Here is a 15,970-nt window from a genome sequence, read left to right as displayed (position 1 = left end):
CCACCCAGCTCCCAAATAAATCACACACAGAGGCTTGTTATTACTTACGAATGCCCAGCCTTAGCTTGGCTTATTTCTAGCCAGCTTTTCTTAAATTATCCCATCTATCTTTTGCCTCTGGGCTTTTAACTTTTTCCTATATACCTTTCTTTACTTATTACTCCATGTGGCTGTGTAGCTGGATGGTTGGCCCCTTTTCTTGCTCCTTCATTCTTTCCTCCCAGACTTCTATTTATTCTCTCTGCCTGCCAGCCCCACCTATCCTTTCTCCTGCCTCGTTGTTGGCCATTCAGCTCATTATTAGAACAATGAGGTGTTTTAGACAGGCACAGTAACACAGCTTCACAGAGTTAAACAAATGCAACATCAAAGAATGCAACACGTTTTTTCATGGTTAAACAAATGTTCCACAGCATAAACAAATGTAACACATCTTTTTTTTTTTTTTTTTTTTTTTTAGGTTTTTCGAGACAGGGTTTCTCTGTGCAGCTTTGCGCCTTTCCTGGATCTCGCTCATCTAGACCAGGCTGGCCTTGAACTCACAAAGATCCGCCTGCCTCTGCCTCCCAAGTGCTGGGATTAAAGGCGTGCGCCACCACCGCCCGGCACATCTTTTTTTTTTTTTTTTTTTTTTTGGTTTTTCGAGACAGGGTTTCTCTGTGTAGCTTTGCGCCTTTCCTGGAACTCGCTTTGGAGACCAGGCTTGCCTCGAACTCACAGAGATCCGCCTGGCTCTGCCTCCCGAGTGCTGGGATTAAAGGCGTGCGCCACCACCGCCCGGCTTCGGCACATCTTAAAATAGCATTCCACAATGACTACCTGGTGCTTTCTTTTGGCCACCGATTATGTCCTGCTCCTGTAACCTGGCCTATTTCCCCCTATGTGGGAACCTCCTACCACTGAGGTATTAAAGCCTTGTCTTCCTCACAACCGGTGCTGGCCTCTTGTGCCCTTCCTTAGAGTGAGGAAGCCTGTGTACACAAATAAAGAAACTTGCTTTAATTAATTGCTTGCTGTAATTAATTTGGCCACGATGATTTGGGTTGGTGGTCTCTCTCCTCCCATCTTTGGGGTTAACACTATACCACTCACTTCATGAGACAGAGGTTCTGTGAGACAAGGTACATAAAGTGCTAAGTGTTGTGTCTGGCTCTCAGAGAAACAAAGATATACTATTCTGAACCTGTGCACAGAATGTTAGCCTATGAGGGAAAGATTTTGTCTTATTTTCCCCTGGATGCTAACCCCACCCCATTTTCTCCTCCTTCTGGGCATGTAATAGTGAGAGACATGTAACAGAGTAAGTTTTTGAAAAGAATGAACCACAACTACTCCACCCTTTCTTTACATACTCAACCTCAATAAACTTGTGAAAAGAATGAGTGAGGGGTATACAGGGTTGATCTGGGAGGAGTTGGGGTGTGAACATGACCAAAATACATAGTATGTATGTGTGAAATTCTCAATGAATTAACAAAAATATTATATTAAAAAAGAATGATTGACAAGAGGCTGGGGCTGGGGGCTGGCTTGGGGGCTGGTATGTATAATAATACCTCAGTTGGTAGCATGCAGAAAGCCCTAGATCTGATTACGGATGCAAGACCAGCCTCAGAGGGTTGAAGTCAGCCTGGACTAAGTAAGTTTATTTCTCAAGTAGATAACAAACAGACAGACAAACCAAGGACAAAATTTCTACCCTCTCATCTCTAACCTTCACATTCAATTCTTTTTCAGGCAGTGATTTTGCCCTTAGACACCTTCCTGAATTCTAACCCTACATCAACATCAGTACTTTCACTCGATCTAGATTACAAATAACTTGTATTTTTCCAGCCTCCTCCCTCCCCCTACACCCAGTATTGGGGATTGAGACTAAGAGCCTCAGATATGCTAGTCAAGTGCTATACTACTGAGCTACACGGCCAGTCCTAAAGAACTGGTGAAGGAGAATGTGGGAGGGAGGAAGTGGTATTTGACCTGTGATAAAACAGCTTTGGTTGCCTCTCGGGGACCTAGAGTTTGTGCTCCCTCACCATACCTTTCCCCTTTCCTTAGTGTTATTCTCCACATCAATTTCTACAGCTTCTAAGATTCAACTCCTAAATTCTTCTCCTTGTGTCATTTCCCTCCAGGAAGAAAATATTAGTTTTCCCCACAGATGGCCCTTTGTGCATCTGCATCTGCCAGGTACTTCTGGACCTGAAGCTCTCAGTCCCAAGGCTCTTCAAGCAAGGACCATCCCAAGGTCAGGCAAGAAAATGATAGATTTTACAAAACTGTCCAATCTACTTGAGTCAAGATTTAAGCTTAGTTATTTGGTGCAAAATTTAAGCCTAGCTCCTTGGCACTTTTTTGTTTGTTTTTGAGACATGGTCTCATGTAACCCAGGCTGGCCTAGAACTCTGAGTCTGATCTTATACTTTCGATCTGCCTGCCTCTACTTCCCAAGTGTTGGGACTACAGTTATGTATCACACATATGGTCTATGCAGTGCTGGGGACAAAAGACAGACAAAGCAAAACACCCAACACTTTAGGCATGCTAGAAAACACCATGACAACTGAGCTGCTTCTCCCCTGATTTACTTGAGACTGGGTCTCAGTCCATAGCCCTGGTTGGCCAGGAACTTGTTTTGTAGATCAGGCTGGCCTCAAACTTGTGCCAGCCCTCCTGCCTCTGCTCCTGAGTGCTAGGATTACTGTTCTATGCCACCATGCCCAGCTCAATATTTCTTGCTGAGTAAATTATATGACAGCCATCTTGACTAAGTAGAGTAGTATATTTTGTTTGTCCTTGGTTCTCAGTTATCTCTATTATGTACTTCTGGCTGTCCTGGAACTTGATATGTAGACCAGGCTGGCCTCAAACTCACAGAGATCCACCTACTTCTGCCTTTTGAGTGCTGGGATTAAAGGCATGCGACACCATGCCTGGCCTCCTACCTCATGTTCTTATTTTTCATTGTAAGATTCTTCCCCCCACCACCCATCCTTAAAGCTTTTATTTTGAGATATGGAAAATCCCTACAGGTCCATATGGAAAAGATAGACATGATCACAGGATGAAGATAACCTAATCAGAAGCACTGATTACTATCAGCTGTTGTTTGATATGTCCAAGGCTAAAAGGAATGAACTGGCATTTTTCACCCTCTCCTTCAACAGAATCCACACCAACCTCTTCATATCCTTCTCTAGGGCAGCCACATCCTTACAGGCCTCAGAGAACTCCCTTTCCTTTATGCCATCACCCATGTACCTGAGCATGGTCATGCTTGACATACATCAGGTCAAACTTGTGGTCTAGGTGAGCCTAGGCCTCAACAATGGCTGTGGTGTTGCTCGGCACGCACACAACTCTTGGTACCTTAGCTAAGTCTCCATCAGGTACCACAGTAGGACCTAGTAATCAATGCTAAATTTGAAGCCAGTGGGACACCAGTCCACAAGCTAAATGATACTCTTGGTCTTGATGGTTTCAATGGCAACATTGACATCTTTAGAAGAACCATGTCACCATGGTATATCAGGCAGCAGGCCATGTATTTACCATAGCAATGGTCACATTTCAGCATCTCATTGTCTGGCTCAAAGCAGGCATTGGTGATCTCTGCCACAGAAAGTGGCTCATGGTAGCCTTTCCCAGCAGAGATGACAAGAGCATAGCCAGAGGGAAGTAGATGCAGGAATAGAGAAAAAGGTTGGTCTGGAATTCTGTCAGACCAATATTCAGGGTTATCATCAAATCTGAGGGAAGCAATGATGGAAGACACAATCTGGCTAACAAGGTGAATAAAGTTAGTAGAGGTTGGCCATTCAATATCAAGATTTCTAAGACAGATGTCATAGATAGCCTCATTGTCTACGATGACGGCACAATCAGAGTCTTCCAAAGTTGTATGAATGGTGAGAATGGAATTGTTGGGCTCAGCAACAGTGGTGGAAACCTGGCGTTTTGGGTAAATGGAGAATGCCAGCTTGGACTTCTTTCCATAATCAACAGAAGGCCACTCCATCAGCAAGTCTAAGACCAGGTCAGTGATTTCTTTTCCAATGATGTAGTAGCCATGGTCATAGTTATTGGCAGCTGCTCAGGGTGGAAGAGCGGATAGTAGGTGCCAATGAAAATTTCATCAATAACTATGGGTTCCAGGTCTAGGAACATTGTCCTGTGCATATGCTTGCTATATACCTATCTCACTGAAGATGTTGAAAAAGTCATCTCTTCCCTCAATGATCTTACTTGGCATCTGGCCTTTGGGCTGGATTCCATGTTCTAGGTAGTAGAGATTCTAGCAGGCATTGCCAATCTGGACACCAGCCTGGCTAATTTGGGCAGAGATGCACTCATGCATGGTAGCTACAAGTTAGGAGGTGAGGGTGACAGAAACAGACACAGTTACTGTCCCTAACAAGCTAAGATTCCAGGTAAGTAATACAATAGTAAGATTCTTAATATGCCTCATGACACTGTTGACTTAGTTATGGACTTATACCACAAAGGTTAAGCCAGTTTAGTCTGCTGACTGAGGGAAGCAGGGGGGACTATAAAAAGTCTGGAATATTAACTCCAGTTGTACAGCTGAATGATAATATAGTAGGAGGTAGGGTTGATGTGGACATAGTGATTTTGAGCTAATTACTGTTACCCTGCTAGTAATGTTCTAAATATAATAGGCATTCCAAAGATCCCAGTACAACTCTCACTACCACTTCTCTGTAGGGTCTAATGTAGACTTGGTTGCCTTTAAACTAGGTATATAGCCGAAGTTCACTATAAACTTTGATCTTCCTGTCTTTACTTCTCAAATACTAGGATTACAGGTTTTTGTTATCATGCCCAACTTTCAGAGCTCTGCTAAAATGGGTTTAACTAGGAGTTTATACCCATATACTACTGTATTTAAATCAGAGCCAGAAGCTGTCTTGAAGCTTACCAGAAATGAAATTTTTTTTATTTCATTTAATGTTTTTGATATATTTTCACAGTGAACATATGGACTTTATAATAATGATTTTTGAAAAAAATGTTATACAACAAACAAAACTGAACAATCATTTGCTCTTTAGACTTGCTCCATCTCATTTAGAGTTGCCTTGTAACTAATGCCATCTAATGGGCTAATTAAGTAATTGAACTGTGCATGAAGGGCACACACTTGTAATTCCAGCATTCCGGTGGCTGAGACAGAAGAGTTGCCTATAGTTTGTGACTAGTTTGATCCATATAGTAAGACCTTGTCTTAAACACACACACACACACACACACACACACACACACACACACACGCACACACACTCTTGCTTTCAGTTGTACAAGAACACAGAAGATGCATGGGTGCTGAAAACTTCAAAGGTGAAGGTGAATCATGACACAACAGAATCACTCACTAAAGTTGCACAGAGTTCATACTTAATGAGATATTAGGCCACCAAATGATGGTAAAAATGTACCAACATCTGCATGCCACTCAACAGAAGAAATATTAATCACTAATATATGTCAGATAGATTTTTATAGCCTTAGACCACTTTTCTGTTAATGTGTTTATTTCTCACAATACAATACAATACAATACAATGGCAGATAAGCTATATTTATTCTAATTTCACAGATGAGAAAATAGAGGCCAGAGGGATTGTGAAGAGGCCATAAGTCAGATGACTATTGTCCATACAAGATCTAGGGCCCCAGACCTTAGGTCACCAGACTGGCATTCTTCTCAAAGTGTTTCTTTACAGAAACATCTCTTCCATATTCATTGTGAGCTGAGACCCAGGAAAGAGGACTTAAAATGTTGTCTGTCACATAATGTGACAGTCTTTCACCCAAATGGTTTTACTTATATACACTCATGTTAACTATGTTTGAGGATCTAGTTTATTACATTATTATCAATACTTGATTTAAAACATTTTTTAATTATGTGTATATGTCAACAATTAAAGCCTCAAGTGGCAGAGATGGGTTACATCTTTTCCAGTTATTGGCCAAAGGAGTTCCACACGCCACCCCCAAACATCACAGGTTATTGTCCTTTGCTATTTTGATTATTCTCCACAACCTGATGGTAGGGCCCTGTTGCTGAAGACACAACTTACTTATGTTGTTGAACATGGAGGAATACTGCTGGTGCCCAACAAGAACTTTTACCCCTACTGACTAGTATTCATGGTGCTAGAAGGTACTCTGCATGCTACCAGAGGAGAAAATCATCAGTAGTATCACCCAGCTATAAACCTCATTACCTACAACAGCAACTTGTCTGCAAAATAGACTACTGCAATGGTGGCACAAACGTTGTGGGAGTAACTGTGTTGGTTTGAATGAGAATGACCCTCATAGGCTCAAATATTTGAATGCTTAGTCACCAGTTAGTGGAAATGTTTGGGAAGGATTAGGAGGTGTGGCCTTATTGCAGTAGTTATGACCTTGTTGGAGGAGGTGTGTTACTGGGGTAGGCTTTGAGGTTTCAAAAGCCCACTCTAGGCCCAGTTTTGGTCCCTCTCCACTTGCTGCATGCAAATCAGGATGTAAAGTTCTCAGCTACTGTTCCAATGCCATACTTACCTGCTTCCTGTCATGATGATTGTGTGGGTTGGTTTTGTTTGTCAATTTGACACAAGCCAGAATCACCAGAAAGGAAGGAGCTTCCATTGAGGAAATGTCCCCATGAGATCCAGCTATAAGGCATTTTCTCAATTAGTTATCAGTGGGGGAGTGCCCAGCCCATGGTGGGTGGTGCCATCTCTGGGCTGGTGGTCCTGGGTTCTATAAGAAAGCAAGGTGAGCAAGCCAGGGGAAGCAAGCCAGTAAGCAGCTCTCCTCCAAGGCCTCTGCATCAGCTCCTGCCTCCATGTTCTAGACCTGCTTGAGTTCCTGTTCTGACTTCCTCCAATGATGGACTATGAGCTGGAAGTGTAAGTCAAATAAATCCTTTCCTCCCCAACTGGCTTTTTGGTCATGGTTTTTTTTTTTTTTGTTGTTCCTTTTTTTTCCCCCTGAGACAGGGTTTCACTGTGTGGCTTTGGGAGCCTGTCCTGGAACTTGTTCTATAGACCAGGCTGGGCCTTGGACTCACAGAGATCCGATTGCCTCTGCCTCCTGAGTGTTGAGATTAAAGGGCTGCACCACCACCACCTGGCTTCGTCATACTGTTTTGTCACAGCAATAGAAACCATAAGACAATGATCGTGGACTAAATCTTAAAAACTGTAAGTAAGTCCCCAATTAAAAGCTTTCTTTATTTTATGAGTTTCCTTGGCCATAGTGTCTCTTTACAGCAATAGAACAGTAACTAAGAGAGTAATTAACCATGTTTTTCTTGGATTTAAGGTCCACTCCATAAGATGGGACCCATATCTGACAAAAAAGTGGCCCAGAATCTGAAATACATGGGGATTTTCCCTAGGGGAAAATCTACAACTATTAATTCCACTAAAAGAACACAGCAGTAAAATGACTCCTGATGACATATCACTATACTCAAAGATTAGAACATTGCTCAACTCCATCAGAGAAGCTTCTTGTTGTAGATGGGAATTAACACAGAGACAAAAAACTGGACAGTATGTGAAGAGTGAGAGACTTTGGATCACCTAGCCCTAAAATAAGATGTCATTATCAAAGCCCTCTCCTTGAGGATAAGGTATCTATGCAGAAGAGGAGGCAGAAAGATTGTAAGAGCCAGAGGTGGTGGATGACTCCAAGGAAATAGTCTTCTAGACACAACATGACTGACGCACATATGAACTCACAGAGACTGTGATAGTACACCCAGGCCTTCTCAGGTTCAAACCAGACAAAATCCCAGCACAAAGAAGGGGACATGGACACAACGTCTCATCCCTAACCAAGAAGCTATTTGCAGTTGATGTCTGCTGAGAAAGGGAAAGCCAGTTTTCTCCAATGGAGTGTCATTGAATATACCAATCACACTCCAGGGCAGTCTAGTGCCTAGAAGTAGTTAGTGAACACAAAACAGACTCCTGTTGTTGGGGGCTTTTGCTCTTTTTTTGGGGGGGCTGCCATCCAGCTCCCAAATAAATCACACACAGAGGCTTATTCTTAATCATGAATGCCCGGTCTTAGCTTGGCTTAGTTTCTAGTCAGCTTTCCTTAACTTATCCTGTCTACCTTTTGCCTCTGGGCTTTTCCTGTTCTCTTATTTCTGTATCTTATTCTTACTCTGTGGCTTGCTGCGTGTCTGGGTGACTGGCCCCTGGAGTCCTCCTCCTTTTCTGGCTGCTCCTAGAACAGCTCTCTCCTCCCAGATTCCTCCTTCTATATATTCTCTCTGCTTGCCAGCCCCGTCTATCCTTTCTCCTGCCTTGCTATTGGACAGTTCTTTATTAGACCATCAAGTGTGTTAGACAGGCACAGTAATACAGCTTCATAGAGTTAAACAAATGCAACATAAACAAAATAACACACCTTAAAATATTCTACTACAGACTCCATTTTTGTGTGCACTTTTTTTTTTGTTATTTTTATCTTATTGGGTTTGTTTTGACTTTCTTTATTTAGAGAGAGAGAGAGAGAGAGAGAGAGAGAGAGAGAGAGAGAGAGAGAGACAGAGACAGAGACAGAGACACAGAGACAGAGACAGATGCAGAGAAGAAAGAAAATGAATTTTGGTAGGTAGTGAGGTGGGGAGGACCTAGGAAGAATTGGGGAAGGGGATCAAAATACAATGTATGGAAAAATATGTATATGTGTATGGGGTTTGTGCACTTGTATGTGATACTAGAAGAATGTGTTGGATCCCCTGGAACTGGAATTACAGGGGAGTGTGGGCTGCCTGCAGCATAACTTCTGGGGAGCAAACTCCCGTTCTGTGGAAGAGCATGTCTAGCTCATCTCTCATCTCTCACACATTCACCAGTACTGACTTGGTGCTGTTGACTCACAGATTTCTAGAGTTAAGGACAACATCACCCCTAACTTTTTAGGAAAATGGCAAGATGATGATTCAGGGACACTTGTGTGGTACATTCCTCCTACCATTTTGGCAGACAGCCTTTCTAGGGTCCATCAGCTCAAGCCCCTACTTTCCCAGAAATTCCTTATCCTCTGGCAATACCTATCTACAGAGAATGGAAGTTGGACCCTGGCACAGGTGAAAATTCACTACCCATGTTCTTGATTTTGGAGTAGGATATTGGGATAAGCTCAAGAACCACGATCCTTTGATGGGCACTTCCAAAGAGCAAGCAGAGTGATAATAGCCAGACACATTGGTGCACACCTATAATCCTGGTCCACAGGAGGCCAGGGAAGGAGGATCTACAGTTGGAGGCCAGCCTGGGCCACATTAGACCCTCAAAACAAAAACATAACACAGGAGAAGAGAGCAGGAGGAGAAGAGGAAGTGGGAGGAGGAAAAACAGGGGCAAGAACAGGAAGAGGAGGATGGATTAGGCCCTCTTCTTGGTAAGTGATATCTCGCTGTAGTAGTAATCTGACTAGGGCCACAATTAGCACAGCCATGTGGAGCAGAGCTTGTGTATGTACCATAGATCATACCGTGTGGTCAGGGGACACATGGGTGGTTCAGGACCCCGGGATTCTGTCACTTCCAATGCTGGAAGAAGCTTCAGTTTCCTAAGAGCAAGAGTTGCTGGGTAGGAAGTCAGGTACCTGGCATGACAGCATCCTGGATAGCATCTATAAATGAGGTAAATAAGCAAACAGATTGATAAATGATGACTTACAGGTAAACAGGAGAGGAATCTGCTGGAGAAAGACTCTGCCTACAGCCCAGCCACACTGCCGGCAGCTCTACAGAAAGATGAATCTATTCCCAGAAGAACTGTTATCCAGGTAACCATGATCCCAGTGGATTTATCTATAGGAGCACTACAGATACACAGAGATGTCTCAGGGAGACAAACTAGGAGCCTTAGCAATGTTTCCCATGGCAGCACCTCAGGTCAAGTATAGTCTTTGGAGTCAGTGTTTTTCATCTCCCCATGTCACATGAATTTGAGTTTGAGTTTCTTATTAATAGAATGGAAATAGTAGTATGTATTTCAGAAAGTTTTTTTTTTTTCTGTGTCAGGTGTGGGGCTAAACTTACATTGGAATAGCTCCCACAACTACCTTCTGCAGTCAGTCTCTCCAGTGTATTTAATTAATCCATTCTTTTATTCATTTTCACATATTTACTTTGTGTGTGTGTGTGTGTACAAGAATGTGGAGGTCAGAAGAAGACTTTCTAGGGTTGGTTCTCTACTTCAAACATGCATGTCCTTGATATCAGCTCTTTAGTCCTGGTGACAGGTGACTTTACTTGCTCAGCTATCTCACAGGCCATATTTAAAATGTCTGAGCTCCAGTTTTCTCATCTGACATGTGTGGATATTATTATAAAGAAACAAAAGAACAGGACAGAAGGGGTTGGAGAATGTGGCTCATTGTCAGAGTGCTTGGCTATAAGTATAAAGCCCTGGGTTCTGTTTCCAGAAAAACACACAATAATTCACACACACACACACACACACACACACACACACACACACACACACACACGAGAGAGAGAGAGAGAGAGAGAGAGAGAGAGAGAGAGAGAGAGAGAGAGTAAGAATGAATTAGAAGAGAACATAATGTAAATTACGCACCATGAAGGTATTCTGTTTCTGCACAGATTCAAGTGTAACAAATACTGAAAGCATCTGAAGGTGGGTATGAGTCATATTGTTGTTCCAGAGTGACGGTTTGGAAAGACAGTCAAGGAAGAGTAAACCCAACAGGTGTTTGTTTACTCTCAATTGCTAACGTAGAGCTAGTGGCACACCTGTTCCTGGCTTTCTTCTACGCCAGGATCCCAGCGGCTTATGTGGTTCCTTGGATCTGGGTAGGACCTGTCTGCTTTGCTGTGATAGGCTCGTTGGTGTGGACAAGGCCTGCATGGGATCCTTGCTCGACATTTTATTATGTTACCATGAATAGAATTTTTAGTCTCTTGTTTCAGCTTTCTTCATTTGACTCCTAAAATATCCATTTGCAAATAACTTCTCATATTTATAAACTTAGTTTCAAATGTAGTTTTCTGCATTTCCAAACTTGCCAATAATCTAAAAACTGAAGTTTTGTTTCTCACTTATATGGTGGCAAAATCTAGCCAGACTTGCACTTATTTTTGTAGCAAAATCAGGTATGAAGCTATTTACAGACTCTATTTACTCCATCCAAAGTGAAAAGTCTTATATTTAATGCACTACACTCATCTATACTGTAAAGATAAGCTTTACTGATTTATTATTGCTTTGGTTACTCTAACACTTAATTACACTGTGCTCATTCATTTATTACATAAGAGCTTACTTGTGGAGACATTATTTATAGAGACAATTCACACTGCCAACTTGGTAACCTGGTTATTGGCTCTGAGTGCCCCTGAGACAGGGAGAAGTGAGCTAGAGAAAGGGTTCCGTGGTGTGGTTTTCTCATTCTCATATGAATTCTAGACTAGGTTTACCTGTGTCTGGCTGTGAAGGCACAACAGCAGTGTGCCACAACTAATCTTCCTATGTCCTATGCTGGAGCAAAGAAGCAAAGACCAGAAGTGTCAAGAACACATACTTGCTGTGGTCTAAATGTTTGTGCCCCTTGCTTCCCAGTTCATATGTTGAGACCTAATGCACACAGTGTGATAGTATTCAGAGGTGGGCCATTTTGGAAGGCGATTATTGTTTTTTTTTTTTTAAAGATTTATTTATTTATTATGTATACAGTGTTCTGTCTGCATATATACCTGCAGGTCAGAAGAGGGCACCAGATCTCTTTTATGGATGGTTGTGAGCCACCATGTGGTTGCTGGGAATTGAACTCATGACCTCTGGAAGAACAGCCAGTGCTCTTAACCTCTGAGCCATCTCTCCAGCCCGATTATTGTTTTTATAAAGCCCACTTGGGCTTGGGATTTGGCTTAGGTGGGAGAATGATTGCCTAGCACACACAAGGCCTGGACTGGATTCCTCAGCTTCAGATGGGGGCGGGGAGGTGTAGGAAGAGAAGCTTGTGTTCTCTTTCACAAGCACACTTTGGGGATGTAACTAGAAAGGTGTCATCTGTGAGGAAGCAGTGGAACCTTAATCTGTGCTTCCAACTTCCAGATACGTCAGCCATACATTTCTAGGATTTTTTGAGGGGTGGGGTAGGGGTGAGAGACAGTGTTTCACACTGAGGTCCAGCAGCCTGGCCTGGAACTTACTATGTAGCCCAGGCTGGCCTCAACTCATGCCATCTCTCTGGCCTCAAGCCTTCCAAGTCCTGAGACTACAGGCACTACTCACCTCTCTGCAAGCGTTTAGTTTAACACACACTACAGGGAAGCAGTGATGCCCAGAGCGTAAATAAAACCAATGTCTTAATTTTGAAGTCTTAACCTATACATATTTCTAAACAGCACAAGTTACACGGGACAGAAAACTTCCTGAAGACAGGTCCTTCTTGTCCTTCACATGCTTCCTACTCCTCATCAGGCAAGAAAACAGAACAGAAAGAACTGCATTTTAGCCTTTGAAGGAGAATGCTGTGGGGAGTGAGCTTTGGAGGAAAAGAGTACACCAAGACCAAACCAGGGTTTCAGTGTCAGTGGCACATGCCTACAATCCCAGTACTCAGGATTAGGAGATTAAGGTTATCCTTGGTTCCCCAGCAAATTTGAGAGTTTGAGAACAGCCTGGGCTACATACTTAAGACCTTCTCTGTAAAACAAAATCAAAAAACAATACTCCAAACAGAACAATAACAATACAGCCTTACAAACAAACCCAAAACAAAGACTCATCTCTCCTCTCTCTCTCTCTCTCTCTCTCTCTCTCTCTCTCTCTCTCTCTCTCTCTCTCTCTCTCTCTCTCTCTCAGGCCAGCTTGGCCTCAAATTCTATGTGACACAGACTAGCTTTGAACTAGTATTCTTCCAGGCTTGTCCTCCCATGTGCAAGGCTTATTGGCATATACTATGATGCTTGGCAAACCTAAACTTTGGAAATGTAGCACGAAGAATTTGAATATAAGTCTAGGCATGATGGTACCTAACTGTAACTGCAGCACTCAAACAGTAGAGGCTGGAGGATCACCACAAGTTAAAGGCTATCCTGTTCTGTACAAGGAGTTTCAAATCAGCCAAGACTGCACGGTGAGACTAAAAAATTTAATTTGGATGTAGAGTAATGCGCTAGAGTTCAAATACTGTCTCTGCTGTCTTCTAGCTGGGCTTGGTTTGCTTTTTACTTCTCTAATGCAGTTCAGTGTGAGAGCATAAACATCTCTCTACTTTGTGTGGTGGTGTGAGGATTAGATGGCGTTTACCAGAAAAGCCCAGCATTTCACAGGTCTCCAAATCAGGCTACTTTGATTATTGTTTTTTTCAGGGCTTCTGATGCTTTTAAGTTTTATGTTCTCTGGGTTGGACAGAAGAGGAATAATGGGGAAAAGGAATTGGAAGGGGGATATGGGAAATAAAATGAACAAGAAGATTGGCCATTATCAGGGACTCAAAGTAGAAACTCTCCCGTTTCCTTGGAAAATGGTGAAAAACTGCAAAAGGAGACAGCATTGCAAAGGCACACCTTATGTAGAATAGATTGTGCCCAAGGACCTTTCCAGAAGAGAGAAGCTTTTGTATTTATTGTAAAAGGAAAAGATGAAGTGGAGGGCTAGAGGTACAATGCAGCACTTAGCATGTATGAAGCCCTAAGTTCATCCCCAACACTGTATCTCCCGCTAAACACATTATCTGTGAGAAGAACAGGGCTCACACACTGTGATTTGGGGAAGGATCTAAACAGCCATCCTGAAGAATATTGCATAAGGAATTCTGGAAATCACACTGGAGAATGAAAAGGTTTGAAAGGAGAAAATGGCAGCTACAGAGTGTTCTGGAGGTGAGCATATCAGAGTGCATATACAAGGATTTTGAGAGTACTCTGTGACCCCTGCGAGCATGCTTGCTCAAATATTCCATTGTAGCAGGCTCCTGCTGGGTCTGAGGAGGGGTCTTGTGAACTCAATTTTGCCAGGATCACATGGTAATAGCCAAGATAGGTATACGGCCAGACAGGACTAGCCTTCAGACCTGACACAGGTCAAGTAGCTCTTCTTTCTGACAGTCTGAGCATCTCTTGCTGGTGTTCGTAACTTCACTTGGCTAAATTTCTTTGGTTCTGTCCTATTGAGAGGGCAGGCCATTCTTAGGAGGGTGGCTGTCCTTTCCAGTGGGTAGAAATCCTTCCTACTCTCCTTTGCTCATTGTCTAGTCCAGTGGTTCTCAGTCTCTCTTCAAGCAATATTTAAAACTTTGTGGGGTTTCTTTCATTTTTTTGTATCTAGTGGTGTGTGTGGGGTACACTCATTTATGGGCAGAGCAGGTGTAAAAGCTATCCTTCTGCCAGATAAAGAGTTTTCTCTTATCCAGATTTTCAGAAGTCCCCTAGGACATTCATGTAGGTGAAAACTTGAGTTTAATTATCTGAGCCTAGAACTTAATAGTTTTTTTTTTTTTTTTTTGGATGGTCTGAACGTGCAGCTAACTTTCTAGGAATACAATTACAGTTCTCTGTGAGTGTAGGGAAGCTTGACTTTGCTACCAAGAGTTGCTCAACATTTCCTGAAGTCACTTCATCGATGGCAACATGCCGGAGGTGGTTGAGTCACTGTGCACCTGTATCAGTGTGTGTTGGTAGACGTTCCTTCTCTGTGACTCTGTGGAGAGGTGTAAGCATCTTCCTGCTTTGAGTGAAACCGAGCACTCAGCATTAAAATACTGTTTACGTTATTACAGATTGCTATGCTTTTGTTTCCTCCTTATAGTTTGATCTTTTCAGTCATGTGCACAGGGAAGTGATGTAATCAGTCTATGAACATTAGTTTATAGTTTAGGAGTCATTACAAATATTTGTTCTAATGTAGGATTTAAGGTTGAGAGACTCAGTTCTCCCGGGTCTCACAATGTCTGGTTTCCTCTCACCTTTCTGGAAGAATTGGCCGCAAAGGAGTGTCCTTCCTTTACTTTTCTTAGCAGGATTCCCTTTCTCATCTTTCTGTCCATCATCATTAAGGACAATTGCAACGCAGGCGCCTTGGCTGTCAGATCTCTCCAGACGCCAGGGCCTCCAGTTTACCCTTGGTCAAGAACCCCTGGTATTCGGTCTGGTTCGAGTGTGGATAATACAGGCTCCTGCTCACCTGGAGGTTCTCTTTCTTGATGTCCCCTCCTTTCTCCATCTACCTCAGTTTCCCTTCTTAATGCCCCAGTCTTTTGCTCCCTGCCATAAACAGGCAAGAAGCTTACTTCTGTACTACAGAGCCACCCTGGGATCCCAGTTCCGGCTCTCCTACCCCATTTTTCTCCCGCTTAGGTGGCTCCGGGCGCCCCCTCCACCCTCAGCTGCCCTTCTGACCCTGGCTTTTCCCTTCTCTTCCAAGCCCTTGGCATCTGCTTCCCTCCTTTCGCCAGGATCCAGGTCTGTCTTCCTTCTCTTTGTGCAAACATCCTTTTCTCCACCTTCATCCAGGCTTCTGTCTCCGTGCCAGCTCCCCTCCCTTAGGCTCCGGTCGCCTCACCGCCCCCCACCCCCCACCAGTCTGGAGCAGTCTAGCCCGCAGGTCCTTCGGCAGCGCTCAGTCCCCGCCCGTGTGCGTGAGCACCTCTGTCCCCTCCATCCTACCTCTACACTCTCCCGCGCCGTGGGCGGTCTAGGGAGGGGCCGGGATCCGGGGCGGCTCCCGGGGCTCGGGTTGTGGGAGGCGCCCTCTCTCGGTCTCCCCTTCCCTTCCCCCCGCCCCGTCTTCCCCTGCACCCTCCTTCCTCCCTCCGCCCGAGAGCTTCCCCGGTCCCCGGCGCCGCCTCCTTCCCTCCCGGCTCCGCGCTCTCGCGGCCGCCGTCGCCCCGGGGAAGGAGAGACGGGGGTGGGGTTTGCGGGTAGTGAAAGAGGAGGGGAGAGACCCCGGCCGGCTGGAGC

General features: G+C 43.8%; 1 pseudogene; it reads right to left on the bottom strand.

Moving 5' to 3' along the window:
• Positions 1–633: 633 nt before the first annotated feature.
• Positions 634–15,869, bottom strand: LOC128114223 (tubulin alpha-1B chain-like; annotated as a pseudogene).
• Positions 15,870–15,970: the final 101 nt, after the last annotated feature.

The sequence above is a fragment of the Peromyscus californicus genome, unplaced genomic scaffold (assembly GCF_007827085.1).
Source record: "Peromyscus californicus insignis strain IS unplaced genomic scaffold, ASM782708v3 Scaffold_19__1_contigs__length_69161282, whole genome shotgun sequence".
In the NCBI taxonomy this organism is placed as follows: Eukaryota; Metazoa; Chordata; class Mammalia; order Rodentia; family Cricetidae; genus Peromyscus; species Peromyscus californicus.
Note: the sequence above shows the minus strand (reverse complement) of the source record. Positions and strands in the feature narration are given on the sequence as shown.